Source organism: Globicephala melas, chromosome 2 (assembly GCF_963455315.2).
Source record: "Globicephala melas chromosome 2, mGloMel1.2, whole genome shotgun sequence".
In the NCBI taxonomy this organism is placed as follows: domain Eukaryota; kingdom Metazoa; phylum Chordata; class Mammalia; order Artiodactyla; family Delphinidae; genus Globicephala; species Globicephala melas.
The window spans coordinates 76538294-76564227 of record NC_083315.2 but is presented as its reverse complement, the minus strand read 5'-3'; the positions used below and the strand labels follow the sequence as shown (position 1 = coordinate 76564227).

Here is a 25934-nt window from a genome sequence, read left to right as displayed (position 1 = left end):
TAGTGTCTCCATAAAAATTTTAAGATTTTTTGTTTTAGTTCTGTAAAAATTGCCATTGGTAATTTGATAGGGATTGCATTGAATCTGTAGATTGCTTTGGGTAGTATTGTCATTTTTACAATATTGATTCTTCCAATCCAAGAACATGGTATATCTCTCCATCTGTTTGTATCATCTTTAATTTCTCTCATCGTTGACTGATAGTTTTCTGCATACAGGTCTTTTGTCTCCCTAGGTAGGTTTATTCCTAGGTATTTTATTCTTTTTGTTGCAATGGTAAATGGGAGTGTTTCCTTAATTTCTCTTGCAGATTTTTCATCATTAGTGTATAGGAATGCAAGAGATTTCTGTGCATTAATTTTATATCCTGCAACTTTATGAAATTCATTGATTAGCTCTCGTAGTTTTCTGGTGGCATCTTTAGGATTCTCTATGTATAGTATCATGTCATCTGCAAATAGTGACAGATTTACTTCTTCTTTTCCAATTTGGATTACTTTTATTTCTATTTCTTCTCTGATTGCTGTGGCTAGGACCTCCAAAACTATGTTGAATAGTGGTGAGAGTGGACATCCTTGTCTTGTTCCTGATCTTAGAGGAAATGCTTTCAGTTTTTTTACCATTGAGAATGATGTTTGCTGTGGGCTTGTCGTATATGGTCTTTATTATGTTGAGGTAGCTTCCCTCTATGCCCCCTTTCTGGAGAGTTTTTATCATAAATGGGTGTGGAATTTTGTCAAAAGCTTTTTCTGCATCTGTTGAGATGATCAGATGGTTTTTATTCTTCAGTTTGTTAAAATGGTGTATCACATTGATTGATTTGCATATACTGAAGAATCCCTGCGTCCCTGGGATAAATCCCACTTGATCATGGTGTACGATCCTTTTAATGTGTTGCTGGATTCTGTTTGCGAGTATTTTGTTGAGGATTTTTGCATCTATATTCATCAGTGTTATTGGTCTGTAATTTTCTTTTTTTGTAGTATCTTTGTCTGGTGATGGTGCCCTCATAGAATGAGTTTGGGAGTGTTCCTTTTCTGCAATTTTTTGGAAGAGTTTGAGAAAGATGGGGTTAGCTCTTCTCTAAATGTTTTATAGAATTCACCTGTGAAGCCATCTGGTCCTGGACTTTTGTTTGTTGGAGGATTTTTAATCACAGTTTCAATTTCATTACTTGTGATTGGTCTGTTCATATTTTCTATTTCTTCCTGGTTCAGTCTTGGAAGGTTATACATTTCTAAGAATTTGTCAATTTCTTCCAGGTTGTCCATTTTACTGGCATAGAGTTATTTGTAGTAGTTTCTTAGGATGATTTGTACTTCTGTGGTGTCTGTTGTAACTTCTCCTTTTCCATTTCTAATTTTATTGATTTGAGCCCTCTCCCTCTTTTTCTTGATGAGTCTGGCTAATGGTTTATCAATTTTGTTTATCTTCTCAAAGAACCAGCTTTTAGTGTTATTGATCTTTGCTGTTGTTTTCTTTGTTTCTGTTTCATTTATTTTGCTCTGATCTTTATGATTTCTTTCCTTCTGCTAACTTTGGGTTTTGTTTTTTCTTCTTTCTCTACTTCCTTTATGTGTAAGAACAAATTGTTTATTGGGGATTTTTGTTTCTTGAGGTAGGCTTGTATTGCCGTAAACTTCCCTCTTAGAATTGCTTTTGCTGCATCCCATAGGTTTTGGATCATTGTGTTTCCATTGTCATTTGCTCTAGGTATTTTTTTATTTCCTCTTTGATTTCTTCAGTGATCTGTTGGTTATTTAGTAATGTATTGTTTAGCCTCCATGTGTTTGTGTTTTTTACATTTTTTTCCCTGTAACTGATTTCTAATCTCATAGTGTTGTGGTCAGAAAAGATGCTTGATATGATTCCAATTTACTTAAATTTACTGAGGCTTGATTTGTGACCCAAGATGTGATCTATCCTGGAGAATGTTCAGTGCACACTTGAGAAGAAAGTGTAATCTGCTGTTTTTGGATGGAATGTCCTATAAATATCAATTAAATCTATCTGTTTCCTTATTAATTTTCTGTTTGGATGATCTGTCCATTGGTGTAAGTGAGGTGTTAAAGTTCCCCACTATTATTGTGTTACTGTCGATTTCCTCTTTTATAGCTGTTAGCAGTTGTCTTATGTATTGAGGTGCTCCTATGTTGGGTGCATATATATTTATAATTGTTGTATCTTCTTCTTGGATTGATGCTTTGATCATTATGTAGTATCCTTCCTTGTCCCTTGTAACATTCTTTATTTTAAAGTCTATTTTATCTGATATGAGTATTGCTACTCCAGCTTTCTTTTGATTTCCATTTGCATGGAATATCTTTTTCCATTCCCTCACTTTCAGTCTGCATGTGTCCCTAGGTCTGATGTGGGTCTCTTGTAGACAGCATATAGATGGGTCTTGTTTTTGTATTCATTCTGCAAGCCTGTGTCTTTTGGTTGGAGCATTTAATCCATTCACGTTTAAGGTAATTATCGATATATATGTTCCTATTACCATTTTCTTAATTGTTATAGGTTTGTTATTGCAGGTCCTTTTCTTCTCCTATATTTCCCACTTAGAGAAGTTCCTTTAGCATTTGTTGTAGAGCTGGTTTGGTGGTGCTGAATTCTCTTACCTTTTGCTTGTCTGTAAAGCTTTTGATTTCTCCATCAAATCTGAATGAGATCCTTGCCAGGTAGAGTAATCTTGCTTGTAACTTCTTCCCTTTCATCACTTTAAATATATCACGCCACTCCCTTCTGGCTTGTAGAGTTTCTGCTGAGAAATCAGCTGTTAACCTTACGGGAGTTCCCTTTAACCTTATGGGAGTTCCCTTGTATGTTATTTGTCGTTTTTCCCTTTTTGCTTTCAATAATTTTTCTTTGACTTTAATTTTTGTCAATTTGATTACTATGTGTCTCAGCATGTTTCTCCTTGGGTTTATCCTGCCTGGGACTCTCTGTGCTTCCTGCAGTTGGGTGGCTATTTCCTTTCCCATGTTAGGGAAGTTTTCGACTATAATCTCTTCAAATACTTTCTCGGGTCCATTCTCTCTCTCTTCTCCTTCTGGGACCCCTATAATGCAAATGTTGTTGCATTTAATGTTGTCCCAGAGGTCTCTTAGGCTGTCTTCATTTCTTTTCATTCTTTTCTCTTTATTCTGTTCCCCGGCAGTGAATTCCATCATTCTGTCTTCCAGGTCACTTATCCGTTCTTCTGCCTCAGTTATTCTGCTATTGATTCCTTCTAGTGTATTTTTCACTTCAGTTATTGTATTGTTCATCTCTGTTTGTTTGTTCTTTAATTCTTCTAGGTCTTTGTTAAACATTTCTTGCATCTTCTTGATCTTTGTCTCCATTCTTTTTCCAAGGTGCTGGATCACCTTCCCTATCATTATTCTGAATTCTTAGTCTGGACGGTTGCCTATCTCCACTTTATTTAGTTGTTTTTCTGGGGATTTATCTTGTTCCTTCATCTGGTACATAGCCCTCTGCCTTTTCATTTTGTCTATCTTTCTGTGAATGTGGTTTTTGTTCCACAGGCTGCAGGATTGTAGTTCTTCTTGTTTCTGCTGTCTGCCCTCTGGTGGATGAGGCTATCTAAGAGGCTTGTGCAAGTTTCCTGATGGGAGGGACTGGTGGTGGGTAGAGCTGGCTGTTGCTCTAGTAGGCAGAGCTCAGTAAAACTTTAATCTGCTTGTTTGCTGATAGGTGAGGCTGGGTTCCCTCCCTGTTGGTTGTTTTGCCTGATGTGACCCAACACTGGAGCCTACCCAGCTCTTTGGTGGGGCTAATAGCATACTCTGGGAGAGCTCACGCCAAGGAGTACTTCCCAGACCTTCTGCTGCCAGTGTCCTTGTTCTCACGGTGAGACATAGCCACACCCCACCTCTGCAGGAGACCCTCCAATACTAGCAGGTAGGTCTGGGTCAGTCTCCTACGGGGTCACTGCTCCTTCCCCTGGTTCCCAATGTGCACACTATTTTGTGTATGCCCTCCAAGAGTGGAGTCTGTTTCCCCCAAGTCCTGTTGAAATCCTGCAATCAAATTCTGCTAGTCTTCAAAATCTGATTCTCCAGGAATTCCTCCTCCTGTTGCTGGAGCCCCAGGTTGGGAAGCCTGTCATGGGGCTCAGAACCTTCAATCCAGTTGGTGGACTTCTGTGGTATAAGTGTTCTCCAGTTTGTGAGTCACCCACCCAGCAGTTATGGGATTTGATTTTCTTGTGATTGCATCCCTCCTACCATCTCATTGTGGCTTCTGCTTTGTCTTTAGATGTGGGGTATCTTTTTTGGTGAGTTCCAGTGCCTTCCTGTCAACGATTGTTCAGCAGTTAGTTGTGATTCTGGTGCTCTCGCAAGAGGGAGTGAGCGCACGTCCTTCTAGTCTGCCATCTTGAACCAGTGTCTCGAGGCCTAAGATATTTCTAATGTAAGTCATTAGCCTTTGTATATCTAATTGATCCCTTGTTTCATAACTTCTGGATACTTGAATTTCTGCACATCCAATTTATTAGTATACAGAATCATATTTGTCTTGATATGATTTCAACTTTGTGGGAAATTTTAATCTGAAAACCTAACTTAATGAAATTATGACTTCAAATATAATAAGAAATTGCAACAATTATCTCTGTGTGTTTGCTCCCACTGTCCCCTCCCAGTGCTGCTGTGTTAAGATAAATTATTTGAGCAATTGAAATATTCAGAGCTACAAAGGAAAATTTTATAGGTGAAGATAAAATAGCATTTGCAATATGACAACTATTAAAGCTCTGGCCTGCAGATTGCTGGCAAATAGTCTATTCTCTAGCTTGTCAAAACAACCCATTTTCCAAGCATGTTCAGAGCTTGCCGAGATCTTCAATTATACCAAAATGTCAGGTACTGCAGAAACAAAAATATTTTGAAAATGATCTGCAATGTACATTGTTTTGTTGAAAACCTAATCAAATGGGGCCAACCTGTCAATGTCAAGAAATGCCCTTTGGCTACAAGGGGTAGGATGCAGACCTGGCCACCCGCTCACCAGATGCAGGAAATGAATTTAAAGTACGTTGGTCATTTGTCCCAAGATAAAGAACAATTGCCAAATATTTTATCCCAATTTGTCAGCCCTGCTCTGTTCCAGTGAATTCCATCAATCCAAGGCCAGTCACACTGTTTATTCTCTCCAGAACAATAAGGTTAACCCAATAGGTTTATTTGTTTAAGTCATCTGGTGAATTCTTCTAAATTATGTCTTGTTTCTAGTACTGCTTTCATTTTGCATTCATGTAAGCTTTTGCTGCAGCTGCTTGAGGAGAAAAGGAAAGAAGGCTCTTGTGGAGCAATGAAAAGAGAATACATTTTTAAATTTTCCTTTCTTTCTCCTAAAATTAGCACCTGGCATATGGAATATTCAGCAGGTGGCTCAGCAGGGACAGGCTTATTGTTTTTCATACCTGCCACTGAGATGTTTGACATTTGGCTTGCTAAGGAACAAGACTTTTGAGGCCATCACTCTCTCTCTCTGTGTGTGTGTGTGTGTGTGTATGAGTATATGCTTGTGCTGTGGGCATGCTGAGGAACAGCTCATAGAGGTCTCTTGGAGGAGAGAGTACACGAGACAGCCGCTATTAACAAAATAATACAATTAAGAAAAATTAAATACTAAAGAAGGGAGTATGTTTGCCCACATTCTATACTTTTATAGTTGAATAACTAATTCAAATCCTACTAGTGTTAGAGAATAGGAAACTACTTTGTGACTTAAAGAACTCCAGGAATTACACTTTATAATATAATAGGATACTCTTTGAATATTATTTGGAGACCCAATTTAAAGTTCACTGAGGTAACTTCCCCCAGTTGTATGAAAAGCAGTCACTGAATTAGCATTCCACAAACATTTATAAACACAGCAGTTTGTGTCATGCACTATTTTAGGCAATGGAGCTTTAAAGAAAAAAGTAAAGTTTCAAATTTGAAGGAAATTTAGGTAGTATAATAAACTAACCATGGATATGGGCAATGGGAGAGACAGAAGAATTTCAGATAATCTCTCAGTTTCTGGCTTGATGCCTAGGTGAATGATTGAATCATTAATGGTGCCTGACAAAAACCACCAACTGCTTATCTAATAGCCACTCTACAAATTTTGTCTAATAAGACATAATGATACAAAACATAAGCAGATATCTTAGCAGGGAGCATCCATGAATATTCTCTAAAGTACACTGACTCAGCAGGGTGGCAAGCACTTTTTCTTTACCTTCCTTCTTTCTGCCTGTTTGGAGCACCAGCAGCCAGTTTGTGACCATGAGGTAACTTGAAGATAGACACTTTGTGATAAAAGATTGTAGAAGAAAAATATGGATTCCTGATAATTGGTGAGTCACCATGTTAGTCCTGGGTTGCCTAATTCTGAAGTTTTATTTTGATAGAAAAATAAATATTTATCTTATTTAAGCTACAATTATTTCAGGTTCTGTCACTAGCCATTGAAACTAATCCTGACTGATACTTCATTACAGAAAAACAAGTTACTTGGGGCTTTTTTGGTAGGTGGCAGGGTTAAGAGAAAGTTCAGCTTTGGATGTGTTATATGTGAGGTGCTGGTGGAACACCCAGAAACACTTGGAAACCCAAGCTAGAGATATAGACTTGGTATTGATCCAAGTGGGAGGCTAACGTCTACAGCTTATCATTTTCACTCAGTGATTCTTAATTTTCTTCAGATCATGCCTATGGTAAGAACTTTCTGTTTTTCATTTCTGAGCATTTAACTTGCACTTTACCTTGAATACAATAAAGGCAATCTTTATTTTGCATGGCAATGCAGAACCAAAAAAATGAGCATGCAAGATGAAATTATGCAAAGTGATTTAAATAATGGAAAAATTATGATTGCTTCATGAGTTTTAAAATTTTTGTGAAATTTTAAAACTCTGTCAGTTATACATGTACAGAGAACAGAAAAAATAGTAAAGCTATTATTTACTTAGAATATTGGAATTTAAGGCACTAGAAACATTGAGAATTAAAGTGTTTTATTTGTTAAAAATGTATCGAGTATTTTCAACACTGCTTGCCTTCTTCTTGCTGATAACTTACTGTATAGGGAGCGAAGATCTTTCGTATGCCCTAGTGAATTGTCATACTCCTTCCTAAGTTTGGATCAACTTCCAACATTTTATCCTTTGCACATTCATATTGTGAAATATCTCCAAAAGTTCCCTTAACGTGGAGGTTGTTTGGCCTGTATTACTTCTGGGACATCTTCATCCTTTTTGTCACAACTGCTTTCCTTCTTTATGTTGATAAATGTGCCTTCACTAAGTTCCTCTGGCAGCATATGTAGAGTCCCTCAAATGGTGACAGTGTCAACATTCCCACTGTCAGCTATTTATTCTATAATTCCATTTATGTTTGATACAAAATTCACTTCCAGCAATGTCACTTTGGGTTATTTGCTGTACTTTCATCTCTGTTGGCCAATTCTCTCTTCTGATTGTCCATTTTTGTAAAATGTCATGTGGATTTATCACTTGGAGACAAGATGGTAACACAACTACACACTTTTGCTCTATCTGTGAACTGAATAACAGATGCAGAGTGACCAGTCACTGACAGACTGAAGTAAGTGGCGTGATTGGTCACTGATCATGGTGTGCATCTGTTATTTACATAGTGATTTGTGGACTGAAGAGCTAGCAACAAAGTTTGTACTTTATGCAATTACTGGACTGAACTGAACCATGGTAACTGAAATGTGAACTGTGATGTTGGAGGACTAGGTTATTTAACTAAACCATGGTAACAGGAAATCGTGCATGTCAGAACTATGCAAAGTGAGGCCTGTCTTCCTACGATCAAGTTCAGCACTGGTGAGTAATATCTAGATATGTTCATGTAACATTCATTCTCTCCTTTTCATACCTGCTCCTTCTACTCATGTTTTAGCCATATCATTTTTATTAGTATTACTTCCAGAGAGTGATAAGGGGAATTTTCAATGCATCCTAAATCAGTTTTGCAACTGATAGTTTTGATATATTGGCTAAAATGGGGAGGGAGGGCTTAAATTATCCTTAATCATATATTTTCCAGCCTGTTCTTATATCCTATAACCATGGACTGCTGAATTAACATGGCTGTAATAATGTTTTGTCATAAAGAATTTTTTTATAACAAATTGTGTTATTAGACATTTTTACTAATCAGAATTATCTTTTTACTCATTCATTCAGTAAATATGTGCTACACACTGTACCATGTGCTTGGAATATTTGTATCAGTGAATAAAAGAGGCAATAATCCTCGCCTCACATTTTAATGGTAGTTGTGATGGGGTGGAACATGAGGCAATAATAAAGCCTGCTAGTGTTGTAGTGCTGTCAAGTTATGACAAGGTTATAAATGGAAAAAATAGAGATATTTAAGAGCATACTTTAAAAAAGTATAACTTTGACCAGATGATCAAAATTAATACCACTAACACAGTGATATTATGGACACCATGTATCTCTAGACACAATACCCTATGAAGGACAAAATATCATTATGTAATATTCTGGCCAGATATGTATAATTTGAATCTAATCATGAGGAAATATCAGATAAATCCCAAATAATGAACACTCTATACAAAAGGAAGTATTCTCCAAAAATGTCAGTGTCATAAATGCTGAAGTTTTTTGTTTCTTTTTTTAAATCTCAATTTTAGTGCTTTTTATTGCCAAGAATTCTTAATTTTACCAAAGGATAATTATTCACATTTCTGTATCTGTAGCAAATTTTGACTCATTTATTTACGAAATATCTTAAGCACTCATTTTGATACTGTTCTGGCTACTTTCTTAGCTTGGATCATCTAGGAAACAGAGTCTGAGCAAGTTTTAGGACTAGCACTTCATTGAGAGGTCTGTAATCTGAGGACATCAAGAGTGAGGATATAAGCAAAGGAGGCAGAAAAGGAGGGAAAATAAATTTAAGGATGCATTACTGAACTGGCCACAGTTTCATGAAGAGGGATAGTGAAGATGTCTCTGGGAAAACCAAATGTAGAAAAGAGCCTGAAACAAAGCTTATTTTTAACACTTTATTTACTTTATACCACATTTGATCATTCAGTGCTTCACTGAGCATCTGCTGGTTTGATATCAGAATACTACTGAGAGTTTATCCCTAATTCACGATCTCATGGATATCTCTACATCCTGTGTTGAGTTTTTCTGTAGAGAAGTCCTTTCAAGTGCAAAGGATCTTCCACCTTCCTCTTTATTAAGGAGAGCCAAGTGGGCAGTTGAGGTTCCATTTCTATATAGGAGAAGCTTAATGGTTGGAAGTAGGTCTTAGACCTTGCACTCTACATGGAATGACAGCTAGTTTCTTGACTTCTCCTGAGTTAAGCCTTTATGATATTTACTTTTAAAACTGTTATAAATCTTAAAAATAATACTAACTAGTGAATATAACAAAAAAGAAACAGATACAGAGAACAAGCTAGTGGTTACCAGTGGGGAAAGGAAGGGGGGAGGGTCAAGATAGGGCTGGGGATTAAGAGGTATAAACTACTATGTATAAAATAAATAAGCTGTAAGGATATATTGTATAGCACAGGGAACATAGCAAATATTTTATAATAACTATAAATGGAGTATAACCCTTAAAAATTGTGAGTCACTATGTTGTACACCTGAAACATATAATATTTAAACTATGCCAATAAAAATTTAATTAATTAATTATTTTAAAAAGAAAACTGCTATAGACTTATATTCAGATGAAAGTAAAAAAAAAAACTAATTCTAAAGCCAAGTAGAAAAATGTGAGGGTGTTAATATGTTTTGGGGATACCCTGAGCCCACTTCCCTTCACTGGCTAAAAAGGCCAGTTTTAAGCAAAATGGTAGCATAGTGAAAGAATTTCTTTTTGCTCTTCTTCCACTCTTCTCTTTCACCATGTCTCTTCCCCTACCCCCAAAATACACAAGTGTCTGGAAAACTCATGCTGCTCCTTGCCTGTCTGTGGCACTCTACCCCCCGCCCCCAGCTTGCCCTTTCCAGATAGTGCCTTTTACTCTTAACCTCCTGTAGGAGTTTGATAGGGCTGTCATCACAAAATACCATGGACTGGGTGGCTTAAACAACAGAAATTTATTTTCTCACAGTTCTGGAGACTAGAAATCTGAAACCAAGATGCCAGTAGGGTTCATGTCTGGTGAGAGCTCTCCCCCTTGGGTTGCAGGGTGCTCATATGGCCTCTCTTTGGTGAGTGCATGAGGATGGTGGTGGAGGGTGAAGAGCAGTTCTCTGGTATCTCTTCTATATGGACACTAATCCTATCAGATCAGAACCCCACCCTTACGACCTCATTTAAACTTAATTACCTCCTTAGATGCCCCATCTCTAAATACAGACACACTAGGAGTTAGGGTTTCAGTATGCGAATTTTGGAGGGACACAAATAAACACCCCCATCCTAAATCTTCCCTCAAACCTTACCTTCCCCTAGCATAACCCTTAGAGACTTGTTTTTTGCTAGGTGTCTATTGTGATGAACTAATCTGGGCTCACAGCCTAGTTCTGCTCTTACAGAGGGATTCACACAGGAAAGTATATAGACTCTTATTCTTTGGAGAATATCAGTTTGAAAAAAGCATTTCATTAATTATCAAACCATCAAGCACTGCTGCCCATGTCCAGCCCTCCACCCTAGCATTTGCTATATGTGGCCTCAGGGACCCAGATACTTGGTGCCTAGGCATCTTTTTTTCCATTTCTGGCATATATTGTTGGATTTTTTGTTATTAATTGTATCAATGATGTTCAAAGAAGAAACTACACATAAGAATGGGAACAAAGACATGGAAATTGAACATTCTAGATTTAATTTCCAGTTCCACAAATAATCTATGAATAATCCCAGAAAGAAGGTAATAATAAGTCTTATACTATGGTGACTTGTGAAGATAGCTAAGATTTATTTATTATTTCAAAAGAGTTTGTGCCAGTTATCAATCTATTCCCTCTCAGCTCTAAATTCACCCTTCAGTACCTGCTCTCCAACATTGCTCCCTTACAATGAGCACATGTTAAACTTTATCTATAAAGAGCACAGGAGGGACATTGCAGGAGGAAGAGAGCTTCTCTTCCTGGTTCCTGATTGTTGCATACTGCTTTTTCTAGTTCCTGCTGCACCATCTATTAGTGGTGCAAATGTGTGGGGAGAGACTTCAGGCTCTACTCCAACCGCCCACAGTCCCTCAGCAACCTTGCAGACCCCAGCTCAGGTCTAGTGACCACCTCAGCGTTGTCCTTCCAATGCACACACCATGCACTCTGAGCCTCATGCTCACAACAAGGCCTCAACTCCCTCTAAGCCCAGCAGCCTTGGCTCACATGCACTGGGAAGGGAGACCACTTAGGATGTTCTCCCAGTAGACTAGGCAAGATATAATGACATCTTTTAACTAGGGCTATTGAAGTAGAGATGTCCCCTGCATCGTCAGGCAGACTCTCAACCACTGCGCCACCAGGGAAGCCCTGGTACTGTATTTTTTAACTTCAGCTGTTGGTTTGTCAGCATATTGGAAAGCACAGGTAGAAATTGATGACATTTGAGACATTTTTATTTCCAGGCATTTATACCAGCTATTATTACCATTTGATTTCCAGGTCTTGCCCTGACAAATTCACACTGATTAAGTGAAAATCAGCCTGGGAACTGTAAGGATGGGTAGGGTCAGGTTCCTCATGGCAGTGAGTTCTTGGCTGGACTCAAGCTCTCCCATCACTCTTTGCCCCACCTTGCTTCTCCCAACACTGATCACACATTAATTGAGCTCCTTTCCTTGCTCTATTTTTCTTCCCCAAAGCTATCATTATGTCTCATTCTATTATGCTATTTATTTTCTTATCTTTTTATTACCTGTCCTACCTCACTCCCATGTAGTATAAAGCTCTATAAAGTCATAGACTTCACTTGTTTTATTCACCCCTACTGTATCTGCTACCCCTGTACCAGAGGCACCTACACGGTACCCAATCTTGTTGAACAAATTAACTTGTCAGAAGTTAGCTTGGTTGAAACTGGAAAAATCACATAGTGCAAAAATTAGTTCATTTCCTCTTCAAAATTAAGAGGAGTATATTACGTAATGAATATAATTATTATAATAAATACACACAATATACTTGTGTGTCAGCACAAGTTACCACTAAGTTTTTTAAGAGATAGTATGCACTTCAGGGAGTTATCAATTCACAGATTACTCAGGCCTCTGTCATTGTCTCTGAGGCTGGACAGTTTGGAAGGGATATGTCTCTTCCATTTATATTTTCACCCTCAGTATGAGATCAGAAAAAGAGGACAAATATGGTAAAGGAACATCTGAAGGCCAACTCTAGGGGCACCAAATTAGGAATGATCTTCACAGACATCACAGATCCATCATATTCCCATTCTCATTCATTCATTCTCTGTCTGTCTGTCTCTCTTTCTTTCTCTAAGTTCTGACTTCCCTTGGCCAGCTAAACACTCACCCTATCCCTAATTTGCCTTCATTGCAGTATATCTTTCTCACCCCAGAATATGCTCTTAACCAATATGCCAATTTATAAAGTGTATTAAGCACATCAACCTATAGTTTGTTGCAGATGCTGCATTTTTCCCCCCTAGATTCTATTTGTCTTTTAATTTTGTTTAATTGGCTCCAGTACAGGAGTTGGAACTAAATAAAAATGTTAGCTCCAGTTTCTCCCTCCCTTAAAACATACATGAAGTAAGCATATACTTCAGATCAAGCACAATGCTGGGTACTGGAGATACAAAAATTAACAAAATACAATCTTTTTCTCAATGGGCTGACTCTTGCCTGGAATGATAGCAGTGCTGATACTGATGCAGATAAAGTAACTTTTTGTTTTTTCCTGAACCTTCCTTCCTTGTCTCTGTCCTCAGGGGAAAGTAGAGGCTTGTTCACTTCTATCACTTCTCAAAGATGACCAACAGTATGTTTTCTAAATTTTATTATTACTTTATTATACAGTTTATATTAACTATATATTTGTGTACAGACATCTTCAAGGGTTAACTATGGAGCTTCTTTGTATAAAGACTCAAAGTCTGACAGTAATTGCCTCGCAGTGGCCTGCTTTTAGTTTTGGGAACATTCCAAGCTTTTTCTTCTTCAAAGCCTTGTTAATGCTCTTAGTATGTATGAGGCTCTGCTGGAATGATCTTCCCTTGGCTCTCAGGCACAGTTAGCTCTTCCAACATGAGGCCACCATAACCACCTGACATAACAGCCTATGCCACCACTATTCCCTATCATAAGACTCATTTGTTTCTTTCATATTTAACACAATTTTTAGTCATTTCAGTAGCTTGTTTTCATGTGGATTGTTTCCCTCACTAGACTATGAGTCAAATCCTTGTCTGTCTTGTCCACAGCCATATCCCCAATGTCTAGCAGAGTGCCTGGCATATAGTAGTTGTTGAGTAAATATTTGTCAGATAACAGGAAAAGTAAGGAGGAAGAGAGCAAAGGGGGAGGAAAGGAGGGACAGAGAAAGAAACCTCCCCAACCTTCAATCATCTTGTACTTCTTCTGAACTCCTAAAGGGTCTACTGTCTAGTAATCTTCAAAACACTTTGCTCATTTACCTCCTAAACTAATGTATTTAAATGATATATGCCCTCACACATGTTTAAATTGACATCTAAAATTTGTAGTCATAAGTTGAAACAAATGCAAAGGATAAACATCCTACATATTGTAAATATTAGCATTTAAAATAAATCTATTACATGATATTCTTTGAAATGTATCCAATGGGACCTAAATACAATAGAGATTTCATATCTACCACCATCCATTTTAAAAAGGCACAAAGGGACTTCCCTGGTGGTGCAGTGGTTAAGAATCCGCCTGCCAATGCAGGAGACACAGGTTCGATCCCTGGTCCAGGAAGATCGCACATGCTACGGAGCAACTAAGCCCGTGTGCTACAACTACTGAGCCTGCACTCTAGAGCCCGTGAGCCACAACTACGGAGCCCACGAGCCACAACTACTGAGGCCGCATGCCACAATTACTGAAGCCTGTGCGCCTAGAGCCCATGCTCCACAACAAGAGAAGCCACCACAGTGAGAAGCCCACACACCACAACAAAGAGTAGCCCCCACTCACCACAACTAGAGAAAGCCCATGCGCAGCAACGAAGACCCAACACAGCCAAAAATAAATAAATAAAATAAATTTATTAAAAATAAATAAAAAGGTACAAAGATTCAGCCATACCACTCCTAGACACTCTAGACTTCTCTCCTAGAGAGAAACTGGTATAGAGGTCCTCCACAGGATATGTACAAGAATATTCATAACAACTTTATCAATAATAATTAAAAGCTGAAGAGAAATCAACTAACTGTTCCTCAGCAGTAGAATGGGTAAATAAATTATGGTACGTACAAGCATACATACACAGAGATATTATAAAGCAATGGTTCTCAAACATTTTGGTCTCAGGACCCCTTTATACTCTTAAAACTTAATCGAGGACACTAAATTGTTTTAGTCTATTTGGGTGTTTCTATCAATATTTGTCATATTAAAAATTAAGACCAAGAGATTTTTTAAATTTTGTATTAATTTATTTTTAAAATAAAAGTAACAACATGGATAAATCTTGAAAACATTATGCTAGTGAAACAATCCAGACACAAACGGAAAAATATTGTTCCATGTATAGGAGGTACCTAGAGTAGTCAGATTCATAGAGACAGAATATCAAATGGCCATTGCCATGGGCTCGGAGGAGAGGCAAATGGAGAGCTTTTGTTTAATGTTAAAGAGTTTCTGTTTGGGAAGATAAAAAAAGTTTTGGAAAAGAATGGTGGTGACAGTTGCACACAATGTGAATGTGCTTAAGGCCACTTAACTATACACCTAAAAATGGTTAAAATGGCAAATTTTATGTTATGTAGATTTTACCACAATTAAAAAGTAACAATAATAAATCCATTACATATTAATGTACATAATTTTACGACAACTATATTTTCTAAACAAAAATATTAGTAAGAAGAAATGGCATTACTTTAGATTTTGCAAATCTCTTTAAGTCTGGCTTAATAGAGGACAGCTGGATTCTAATATCTGCTTCTGTTTTCAATCAGTCATAATATGTTATTTGGTTGAAGTATATGAAGAAAATTTGGCCTCACAAAGACATATAGTGGAAAAGAGAAGGATTATTCCAGTAGCCTTTTCAGAAAATTGCAAACAGTCTTCTTTAATACTACATCAAAACTTGGTAAGTGTGGGCTTCCCTGGTGGTGCAGTGTTTAAGAATCCGCCTGCCAATGCAGGGGACACAGGTTCGAGCCTGGTCCAGGAAGATCCCACATGCCGCGTACCAACTAAGCCCATGTGCCACAACTACTGAGCCTGCGCTCTAGAGCCCACGAGCCACAACTACTGAGCCTGCGTGCCACAACTACTGAAGCCTGTGTGCCTAGAGCCCGTGCTCCGGAACAAGAGAAGCCACTGCAATGAGAAGCCCGCGCACCGCAACGAAGAGTAGCCCCCGCTCACTGCAACTAGAGAAAGCCCGCACACAGCAACAAAGACCCAAAGCAGCCAAAAATAAAATTAATTAATTAAAATAAAACTTGATAAGTGGTAGTTTCTTAAAATATTGGTTCACCAAAATATTCCAAATATTGACACACTTCATGGTATAGCAGAAAAGTCACATTTGTTAATATCACCACCAATCTCAACAGAAATGTCATGAAGTACTGGGAGTATGTTAAGTGAATATAAACATTCCAAATTTCTAATTTTTGTCTGGAAATGAAAATTTTAACAATGTCCACAAATACAGTCAGTTGTTTGCCTTGCAGGAGCAGGCTCACGAAATTTTTTTTGACAAAATACCTGCCAAATATCTAAGTCTGAGTAATCATACTTTGTTTTGGTTCTTTTAGGTAAAAATGGTGTTCTATGGAAAAGCGACCATTTCAGTTCACAACTCAATTGCACGAGTGCTTTCTCCTGAGACAATCATCATACATACATACACAGAAGTAATTTATGTGTACTTCCCATTTAATCACAAAGAATATTAAGAAGACATGCACTAATCTCAGCAACACAGGAACAAAAGGGAACTTCGTCAACCTGATAAAAGACTAGTAAATTTACTAGTTATTTCTAATATCATAATTAATGATAAAAGACTCCCTCCAAAGACTGAAAACAAGGCAAGGATATCTGGTTTCCTTGCTTCTACTCAATACTGTACTCAAGAATCTAGTCATGGGCTTCCCTTGTGGCGCAGTGGTTGGGAGTCCGCCTGACGATGCAGGGGACGCAGTTTCGTGCCCTGGTCCGGGAGGATCCCGCATGCCACGGAGCGGCTGGGCCCGTGGGCCATGGCCGCTGGGCCTGCCTGCCCGGAGCCTGTGCTCCGCGGCAGGAGAGGCCGCAGCAGTGAGAGGCCCGCGTACCACAAAAAAAAAAAAAAAAAAGAATCTAGTCAGTGTAGTAGGAGAAGAAAAAGAAAAAAAAGCATATGAACTGGACAGGAAAGAAAAAACTATCTTTATTCACAGATGACATAATTATATACATTAAAAATTTTCAGAAAGATCTACGAAAAGCCTGCTAGAATTAATAAGTGGGTTTAGCAGGTTCACAGGATACCATGCTAATATATAAAAATATATGCAATTAACAACTGAAAGTTGAAATGTAAATAACATATAATTTTCAAAAAATATAAAGTACTTAAAAATAAATCCAACAAAATTTGTGCAAGATTTCTATCCTGAAAACTGCAATATATCCATGAGAGAAACTTAAGAAGATGTAAATGAACAAAGAGATATACCATGTTCATGGATCTAAAGATTTAATATTGTTAAGGTGGCAATTTTCTCCAAACAAGTGTATGCATTCGATGCACTCTCAATCAAAATCCCAGCCTTTTTATAGAAAATGACAAACTAACTTTAAATTATATACAGAAAAGCCAAGCATCCATAATAACCAAATGAATTTTGATTTTTTTCTTCTTCAGTTCTTTAAAATAGGCATGACTGTCTAAAACAAGAGTTTAAAACAAAGAGGCTGTCAGCATGGATCTTAAGACATTAGAAAAATAATAAGAGAACACTATGAACAACATTATGCCAACAAATTCAACAACATAGATGAAAAAGACAAATTTCTTAAAATACACATTGTATCAAAATATATACAAGGAAAAGCAGAAAATCTAATAGGCTTACATCTAATAACCACATTGAATTTATTATGAAAAACCTTCCCCAAAAGAAAACTCCAGGGCCAGACAGTTTCAATGGTGAAAACACCAGTTATACAAATGTTTTTCAGAAAAGAGAGGAGAGAACACTATTCACCTCATCTTATGAGGCCAAGTGTTATGGGCTAAATTGCATCCCCCAGAAAATTAATATGTTGAACTCCCAACCCTCATTACCTCATAATATAACCATATTTGGAAATAAGGTCCTTACAGAGGTGATTAAGTTAAAGTGATACTGTTAGGGTAGGGCTCTAATTTAATATGACTGTTGCCCCTAAAAGAAGAGGAAGTGGCACCAGGGGCATGTGCTTGCACAGTGAAAAGGCCATCTGAGGACACAGAATGAAGGCAGCCATCTGCAAGCCAAGGAGAGAGGCTAATGAGAAACCAAACCTGCCCACAACTTGATCTTGGACTTCTAGCCTCCAGAAGTGTGAGAAAAGAAATTTCTGTTGTTTAAGACACCCAGTCTGTGGTATTCTGTTATGGCAATCTTAGCAAACTAATACACCAACATAAGCATAATACCAAAACCTGACAAAGATGGTATAAAAAACTATAGATTAATATCTTTCATGGATACAGAGGCAAAATCCTTAACAAAACACGAGCAGACCAAGTCAATAGTATAAAAAAAGAATAAAGCTTCAAGACTAAGTAGGATTTATCCCAGTAACACAAGATTAGTTTAAGATTTTAAAATCAATTGTTAATTCACTATAGTAACAGACAAAAGGAGAAAACCTATATGATCATTTTAATAGATACGGAAAAAGCATTGAAAACATCCAACATTTATTCCTGATAAAAACTTCCAGCAAACCAAACATAATATGGAACTTCCTCAAATGAATATATGGCATCTATAGCATAATTAATGGTGAAAGATAGAATTGTTTCCTCTACAATGAGAGCAAGGCAAATATACCATTATAACTACTTCTGTTCAACATTGTACTAGAGGTCCTAGTCATTGTAAGAAGGAAAGAAAAAGAAATAAATGACACTAAGATAAAAAAGAAGTAAATTGTCTCTATTTGCAAATTATATGATTATTAAAAATCACTCCCTGTGTTATTAAAAATCACTCCCTGTGTTAAAAATCACAGGGAGTCTAGAAAACAGTTACTAGAATCCATAAGTAAATTTAGCAAGGTCATAGGATACAGGGTTCATATAGAAGAATCTGCTAAAAGTAAACATTAAAGATATATCCTTATATCCTAACAGCAAACTTGGAAAATGAAATTTTAAAAGCCATTCCATTTACAATATCACCAAAAAATTATGAATAAGTCTAACAAAAGATCTTTATATTGGAAACTGCAAAACACAGTTAAAAGAAAGTAAAAAATATCTAAATAAAAGAGAGATATACAACCTTCATGGATCAGAGGGTTCAATATTGTTAACATAACAATTCTCCCCAAACTGTGGTATTGGTGAAAGGATAGACATATAGATCAATGAAACTGAATACAAAGTAAGAAACAGAGTGCGCACACACACACACATGTGTGTGTGTGGGGGGGGGGGGGCAGGAGGGAGTGTTTTGACAAAACTGCCAAGTTAATTTAATGGAAAAAGGGAGAAAGAGTAGTCTTTCCAATAAGTAGTACTGTAACAACTGGATATTGGGTATCCATATATTTTTTAAAAAAGCAGGGGGACTATCAATCCTAAAGTCACACCATATGCCAAAGTTAATTCAAAATGGATCATAGTCCTACTTGTAAAACCTAAAACCATAAAACTTATAGAAAAGAGTATCACAGAAAATATTTATGTCCTTGGGTTAAGCAAAGATATTTCAGAAAGACATAAAGAGTATGAATCTAAGGAAAAAATAGTCATGCCAAGGTGCCAGGAGTTTTAACCATCATTGCTTTTGTACCATCGACAAAAACGTCAACACACTGAAAAAGGCAAATAAATAAAACCCTAAATGATTATGAAAATAATTTTGACCCATGGAACCCCCAGAAAACTCTCAGGTACCCCCTCCAGGAGTTCTCAGATCCCACTTTGAGAATAGCTATTTTGCAATAATTAAAAAGAATGAACTCTGATGTATGCAACAATGGATGCATCATACAGACATAATGTTGAACAAAAGAAGCCTGGAACAAAGGAGAACATACCATATGATTACACTTACACAACTTCCAAGAACAGGCTACAGTACTCTATAGTGTATGAAGTCAGAATAATGGTTAACTCTGGAGTCAAGGAAGAAGGAGATTAACTGAGAAAGGTCATGACGGGAGGGCATCACCTATATCTTGATTTAGGTGGTGGTCTGTGTATGTTACTGTATGGATGTTATACCTCAATAAAAATACAAAAAGAAGTAATATAAACAAGTCCTTCTTTAACAGTTTTATGTCTTTCTTTTTCTCCCTTGAACTTATATTTCAATTCCACTTCCTTACAGACTATTATCCTAATGAAATAGATTTCTATATTTTAAAGTCTTTTATTAAACATCCTCTAACATTTCTATGCAATATTCCTAGGCATATTCTCAAGTAGGTCAATTTTAAGGAAGAATTCATAGTGAAGCTAAGAATCCGGAAATTCTAGTTTGAAGATAATGGATTATAACATTCATTTGGCATTTCATACCTTAATTGTTAAGTATATTTTTATCTGTGTATGTCTTGTTTCACTAGAATGTTAGTTCCTTAAAGGCAGGGATGAATCTCGAGTCTTCCATAGCAAAGGACCTGGCATGCAGTAGTTGATGGCTCATTGATTTATTTTCTCATTCATTCAGGCAACAAAGATTTCTTTAGCATTTATGTGTAGGGTACTTGCTAGGCCCTAGACATATAATAATGGGTAGATGCAGGGCTCAATAAATTCCTGTTGATAACTGATTGATAATTATCAGCTACATTTTAGAAAGCGTGTAATTCTCTTTTCTTCTGAACTCAAGTGCAGGTGCACTACAGGTCTGATTAACCCTGTCATAAAAATGGGGACACCAAGACACAGAAATTAATTAACTGCCTCACTTAGGGTCATGCACTTTGTCATGGCTTGAGTAAGGATTAAAACCATTACAGGTTTTTTCCTGGACTGAGGTGCTATGGGAATTCATTCAGATTGACTGGAGTTCATATTTCATTTAAATGCTCTCATTTCACTTGTGCTATATCCACCTTCCCTAACTCATATTTCAGGACCTGCAGTCTGAATCAGTTTACTTCCACTTCAGACACTGTCAAGATAAATTAGACACTGAGGGTCCATGGCACCCTCTGAAGCAGAAGTGCTATTAGTAGAAAATATATAAGCAGGTTTATTTTCAATATAGTGTAGCACTTTTTTGGAGAATGTATTTTCTACTATAAATGAAGTAGGAATAACAAACCTGAATGAATTTTGAAAACATTTAAAATTTGATTTTTACTATACATCCTCAGGCAAGCATAGCCAAAGGAAGGTAAGCAACAGTAAATATTTTTATCTCTGACATTGCATCTCCAAACCATTCTGCTGAATAAGATCTGGCAGGTCCCTGACTGTGAGCAGAGATAGGGTAACAACTCTGATGATACATAAACTTGTATCAGATACAGCCTCCATTTTTGCTGTAATCATCCATCTATAGCCTAGCCTGTTCAGCTGACAAGGCATGTTATTAATAAAGCCTACTTTACCATAAGTGCCCTGCCCTATGTGGTATTTATATTGTTGGAAACTGTAATTGTCTGAAACAATGGCCTCTGTGAAAAGATGTGATATGTTTTGAGCTGTGTAAAGATCAAAATAATTTAGACTAATAATGGTAGCTGTTTGTGAAGGATTAAAACAGGGGTTATGCTGCAGAGTTAATGACTCGGCCTTGCTTTCAACGTTTTACTTCCATTCTGGTCCCTGTGAGATAACCTGGAATTTCATGCCAAGTTTCCCCACCAGAATGTAAACTCATTGAAGGCAAGGAACTCTGACTTATTCACCAGCATCTTCCCAGCACATAACACAATACTTGGAAAAGAGTCAACACTGAATATTTGTTAAATGAAATAAATGAATGAATATGAGTATAGGGAAGAAATGGAACAAGTTTCAGGTTCAAGCCATTATCAGAGTTCCTGCAGGTTGTGACTTGGAATAGTAGAGTGGGACCCAATCTCCAGGAGATCAGTACTAATGGGGAGGGAGAAGGTGAAATGGAAGCAGTCTGAAACCGAGTAGCTGAGGATACCACGTGGCACTCACAGATTGCTGAGCCAGACATAAAAGTTCTGGGTAAAGAACTCTGCTGGGAAAGAAGAAGCTTGCCCTAGTTCCTCACCTCTCCACCCTCACCTGATAGGATTTAGATGAGTTCTTGCATCTTTCAACCTGGATTCTCCTGAGACAACAAAAGGGGCTTCAGATCTCCTCTAATTCTCACTAACGGAGTGCTAGGTAGAACAGCCTGCAAGTGATGGCTTGTGGCTTAGGGACCACTGTGAGTGGCTAGGATAAGAGCAAGGTCTTAGATAGATAGATAGACGGAGGGCCAAGTCTTGAAATGGAGCCAGATTACCTCTCCATTGAACTAGTAAAGACAAAATATGAAGGAAGATTTAAAAATTTAGAAGTAATGAAGGAGAGTAGATACAAAAACATTTTGAAGTAGAGAAAAAGAAAAATGAAGGAAACTTTTGAGACCTAAGCTGCAACCACTTTTCCTAATTTCTTTCCTTGCAAAATCTGATATTGTTTGGATCACACGCTCCTGCATGCTCATGGAAGGTAATTTCCCTTCCCAGTATGCAGGGTAGATTATGTTTGGCCTTACAGCATGCGAGGTAGATTATGTTTGGCATCGTTCTTTCAACAAGTAATTAGTTTAGGATGTGTGTTTGACACAAGTCTGCCCAATGGGACTCAGTTCTACTAGAGGCCTCTAGGAAAGGTTAACCTTCCTTTATTATGAAAGAGACAGAGACAGAAAGAAAGAAGTGGGAGACAATGTCCCTCTTTGTTGGATTCCCTTGACTGCATTTGATGCCAAGAAATGCTGAAGATATGATGCTGCCTTGAAGGGAGATAGCAGGAGAAATTACCATCGTCTGAGGATGCCAGAGTAGAAAGAAGAAATCTAGTTGGGGCCTCAGTGACATACTTGAGTTACTCAATTAACCAGTAAAGGAACCACCTTCCTCCAAACTTCTTATTTGATGGGATAATAAATTCCTTATTTTTCAAAAGCTACCTCCAGTCTGGTTTTCTGTTGCTTGCACTTACATTGATAGCTTGACTTTTCTAATAAAGGTGAGAGCATGTGTTATGAATGTGAAATGCGGGACTTGAAAAGTTTGAAACAGATATTTCAGCTTTTACCCATAGCCTCCATCTTCTTATCCCTTCCCCACTACTACTGGACTCAGACAAGGGCCAGGAGACACAGGACTGGATGTAAAGGGACCTCTCCCTTCTCAAGACTTAGTCTTTGTTTCCGGCTCAAGCTCAGTGTGTTTGACTCTTCCTGAAGACATGTTCTGTCTCAGGAAGCTCCTCATTCACTCCAGTAAACAAGCTTCTGGCACCTTGCCCCATCAGTTCCTCAGACATACCCAGGTGTGTCTGAACCCCAAGCCACAGCTTAGGCTCAAGTGGGGAGCAACAAGCACAGCACCCTTCTGTACCAATATCTAGCAAGGCTCTGTGGCCCTTGAGCAGAAACAGAATTAAAATGGTCAAGACTTAATGATGGGAACTGGCACAGGTATGGGATAAGGTCTGAATGCAGGAGTTAGCATTGACCCTTGAACAATACAGGTTTGAACTGCAAGGCACCACTTAATACGAGGATTTTTTTCAATAAACATACAGAACTCTTATGAAGACCACACAGCACCAAGCTTAGAACTCCGCATCTACAGTTAGTGTCAATACATGTATATTAAGTTTAATTTAATGAGCAGGTTGTGGGTTGAAGGTCCAACGGTTTCCTTTTACAGACTCTTCTGTTCAGAGAGTGTCTTTCAACTACCACCACCTTCCCCCACAAAACAAAACCTTCAATGTTTTTACCTCAGTTATCTAAGTTTATTTTAATAATATACTTTGAAATTGGAAGTGGTAGAATAGTTTTATTTAACTTACCAGGAAGAAATCGAAGACACAAAGAGATGATGTGACTTGGCCACGGTCCCAGAGGGCATGCGTGGCAGAGCTAGGATGGTCTCTAAGTCCCTGGGGGCTCTCAAGCCATTGTTCTGATGTCCCTGTATGTAATTGTTTTGACAGCAATTTCCCTGGTTCTCTCACTAGCCTGCTAATCACGCACGTCAATCACATGCAGGAACGCCATGGGCCTAGGGTCAGCCACAGTCTCAGGAGGACGTAATTCAAAAGAGAAAACAAGGCACCACAGAGCACTTTCTCCTTCCAGCATGTATGTCAGTTGTGGCCTCATGAGTCTGACAATGTGTGCAGGAGAGGATGTTGTTTTCTTTCCCCCCAGAGGGAGAAAGGCTATATCAAGTGTTCTGACCACAGCTGAAAACCAAGTGAGAAATCCAGCAGTTTAAAGTCCTCTGACTAGAGAACACTCAATGATATGGGAAGAGTTCTCCACCCAATCTCTAAAAAATCAGGAGGGCTGTCCTCTTTCTTCCTCCTCAACGACAGTCTCCGTAGTTTCACTCCAGTCTTTTAAGCGACCCTGAGGGTGGTGAGGCTTAATGTGAATCTTGACACAGATGGTTCACACTAATTACTCTTCTCCTGCAGACCACTCGGCCGTCCTTCCTCATTTCACTTTCACTTTGGCGAGCAGCACCGAGGGGCCCAGAAGCCACGGTCCAGGCCCAGTCCTGGGAAAAGGCCCCGAGGAGCCGCGCGCGTGGAGCCGGGAGGGCGGGGCGGGAAGGGGAGCGTGCGCGGGGGTGAGGCTGTTCGTGTGAGGCGTGGATCCTGGAATGCGCGTGTACGCGGCCCGCGAGCACCGCCCGCGCAGCGCCGATTGGCCGGGGGCGCGCGGCGGGGGAAACCCTTGGCTAATCTCCTGCCACTCAGCCGGGTCGACTTCGAATCCGGACCTCAGCGCCCGCGCGGAAGGACAAATAGTCCCGGCGGCGGTGCCGCGTACTCCTCCAAGGCTGTGCTTACCCCGCCCGGGGCTGCGGCGGCCCAGAGGCCCGGGCGGCGGGGGAGGGGCGTCCTCCGCAGCTCCTCGACCCCCGCCCCCTCCTCGCGACCAGACGGGTGGATTGCGCTCCCTTGGGAAACGTAATTGGATTCCGGGCTCCCTCCAGTCGGGATCAGCGGAAATCGGAGGCTGAGCCTGCAGTGGGAGGGGCGGGTGGGGAGAAACCGCCGGGGAGGGAAACTTGGTGAAAACACCACTATGCCTTGAAGTGTCGGCGTGCTGGTTTCTGTGCAGGCCACGCTAGAAGGTTGGGTGGTAACGAAGGATCAGTGAAGATTGCCCCCGGTTCCCTTTTCCGCCTGGCATGTGACTCCTGCCCTCTCCACGTTGTTATTCTGAAATTCACCTGGATGCCGATCCCCGGGAAGAAAAATATTTTGGAACCTTTGAGACTTTCAGACACCACCACTTCGTTTTTCTCTCAGAGCTCTACTTGGAGCTGAGATGGTGAAAGAACCCTGTCCAGTCTGGGATTTGGAGATGTGTCTTCTTAACGGGGTAACTCAGGAGAAAATAGCATTCTTACCAGAATCGTCCGGGAACGAAGAATATCTTAAGTCCTTGCTTTAGCAGTAGTAAACTTCCCTAATTCCCTTTCCCTTGCGGAGGTGGAGCAAAAGTGGGAGCTTTAAGCAGAGTTTTTGGCTGAAATCATAGGAATGTTCTAGGAATTTAAGAGACTAGCTCACCCCTCTTGTGATGTTCCCGCCCCCCGTCTCATTTACTGCATTTCACTCATTCATTCATCATCAAGCAAGCTTTCATTGGGGACTTTCTATGTGCCAGGCTCTGTTGTACTTACCAAGGATACATCAGTGAATAAAACAAGTACCTGCACTCATGGAATCTCATTGCAATTCCTCCAGTGGGGGAGACAGACTATACATTTACATAAACAAATAGATACACAATATAATGTCATGTAGCGGTAAGTGCTGTGGGGACAAAGCAGAGTAGAAGGACACACAAGGATGCAGGTGGAAGTAGTGCGTTTATATTTTAGCTAAGTTGATATAGAAGGGCCTCTCTGAGAAGTTATGTTTAAATAGTGGTCTGAATGAAATGAGGAAGAAAGCCAAGCAAAAGTTTGGGGGAGAACTTTCCAAGCAGAGACAAGAAGAAGTGCAAAGGTTTGGAGGCAGGAGAATGGTGAGTTTGAATTAGTAGGAAGCAAGGAGGCCAGTGTGAATGCTGTGCAAAGATCAGGAAGAACAGTTGTAGATGGTATTTCTGACTTCCTTCTGGCTCTGCTCCAATCACCTGTGAGAATAATCATTCTAAATCTTTACTTTTAGCACATCTCTTCATGCTTCAATAATTTCATGGCTATATTTTTCTAGTGCATTAAATTTACTCTTCTGACTGATTTTGTTCTGACCCCATCTAGTTCCCTCTTACCCTATAAGCTACTCCTCAATCTACCCCTTCAATTTTAGTTGGATCTGCCCCTCAAGAATATTCATGTTCACTTATTCC

At 38.9% G+C, this 25934-nt stretch overlaps 1 protein-coding gene across 2 annotated transcripts in view; it reads right to left on the bottom strand.

The window, feature by feature from the left end:
• Positions 1-24183, bottom strand: part of ZNF280D (zinc finger protein 280D) — a 291340-nt gene extending 267157 nt beyond the window's left edge. For both annotated transcript variants that reach the window (XM_060294220.2, XM_060294222.2), the window contains exon 1: positions 23411-24183. The gene's annotated coding sequence lies outside the window, so the exon portion shown is untranslated. The remainder of the gene's footprint in view (positions 1-23410) is intronic.
• Positions 24184-25934: the final 1751 nt, after the last annotated feature.